Raw genomic sequence first — 2,041 nt, 5'->3', positions numbered from 1 at the left:
TGTGTAGTAGTAAGGAAGGATGTTATGTTCAAGGTGGAGCATTCAATAGATTACTTAAAGAAAGAAAAAAATAATTAAGAAGTTCCTAAAATGTTAGAGAAAGTATGGCATATACAGCAAGCTCAGAGATTTTCTGAACTTAAACGTTATCGTAGATATGATAGTGATGAAGAAAGAGAGAAAAATAAAAAGCTATTTTCTTCTATAAGTAAAAGTAATGTAGAAAAAGTTCAAAATCTTCTAAACGAAGGAGTAAAGGTTAACATTATTGATAAAAATAATAAAGATAATACCCCTTTACACTATGCTGTTGAAAAGAATAAACCAAAAATAGTTGAAACATTATTGCAATGGAAAGCAGATATTAATGCTAAGAACAATAGAGATGATACCCCTCTACATATTGCTGTCTCTAAGGGTAATAAGGAATTAGTACAATTACTTCTAAATAAACAGGCAAAAATTGACATCAAAAACAATAAAGATAAAACACCATTAAACTTAGCTAATGACATTGATGATAGCAATTTTAATAAACAAAGTATCATTCAAATGTTACATCAACCTCAGCAAAGCTATAACAAAAGAAAACATGACCAATCTTCTAATTCTAATAAAAGACAAAAATTTGATCAGAACAGCAACTCTCAATTTGCTGAGAAAACATTAAATCAACAAAATGATCAAGTACGGCTGACGCAGGAAGATATTGCTAATATTGGAAGGATTAAATATGGGTGGTGTGAAAAAGATGATGTGATATTTGAAGTTATTGGATCAGAACAATTAAATGCTCAGTTGACACGGGATAAAGAAATAATAAAGGAGCCTGGTAAACAATCATTGACATATATTATCAACTTAAACAGTAATCATTGGGTAACACTGGTTATTACTTATAGTAATCAGCAATTTTCTGGTTATTACGTTGATTCTTTAGGCTATGAAGTAACAAGCAACATTCAAAAAGAATTAAACTTGAAAATATCAGGAATTAAGATTAGTGATCTAAGAGTTAAGCAGCAAGAAAATTATCATAACTGTGAAATATTTGCATTAGAAAATGCAAGAATAATTAATGATGAAATAAAGTCTGGCAAGACTAACCCAGAAATTAAACAGTTATTGAAAGGTTATAAACCAACTTTAGATGGTTTAAAGAACAAGAGGAAAGAGTTTGCAGAAGCATTACAACAACTTAAAAATAGTAACGCAATAAATCCAGGAATTTCTAATTCTGATCATCAGCCTATGGAAGTTGATGTAGAACCTGAATCAGGGCCTTCAAATCCAAAAAAACTAAAATTTTCTACTTCCAGTAATTTACCACAGAGTTCAGAGATACAAGAAAATAGAAAACCTACAGGCCTACTTACATCTTATCATGGAATTGTTTACCAAGTACAATGGATGATGATAATTGCATTGGAATCTAAGAAACATGGTGCTGCTAGTGGTTTTACATTTAAAACAGAAGTAGAAGATAAGGATGCTGGAAAATATGATGATGTGGTTTGGCAATACAAAAATGATCAACAAGAGTATAGATATAATTTTTTGCAAGCAAAACATAAGTTAGATGTAGGCCAAAAAATTACTATTAAGGACTTGCTCAAACCAAAGCAAAAAAATCCTTTAAAATCTGACAAAACAGACAACCGACCTTTTGCTCTAGAAAAATACTTTATTTCCTATCGAGATAAAATAAAAACAAATCCAAAATATCAAAATGAAAAAAATGAAGAACAAATATGAGACTTAATTATTGTAACAAATATTGATTTAGATGAGAATTTGAAGAATAGTTTTGAAAGGCCAAGAAGTAAAATTCCTGTTTTAGAAGTTATAAATGATTCTGATATGCAAAATAAAAAGCCAGAGTATTGGAAAATTAAGGAAGGTACCCTACCTGATAAAGAGAAAATAGAGCACATACTAGAAGGTACGTATGATTTAATAAAACTAGCAAGAAGTTTAGCGGAATGTGTATCAAATAACCAGCCTATAGCCCTATCAATGGAATTTCTGAATCCTTACAGTA

Source organism: Euwallacea similis, chromosome 12, assembly GCF_039881205.1.
Source record: "Euwallacea similis isolate ESF13 chromosome 12, ESF131.1, whole genome shotgun sequence".
Classification (NCBI taxonomy): domain Eukaryota; kingdom Metazoa; phylum Arthropoda; class Insecta; order Coleoptera; family Curculionidae; genus Euwallacea; species Euwallacea similis.
The sequence above is the reverse complement of the archived record's forward strand: the minus strand, read 5'-3'. Positions refer to the sequence as shown.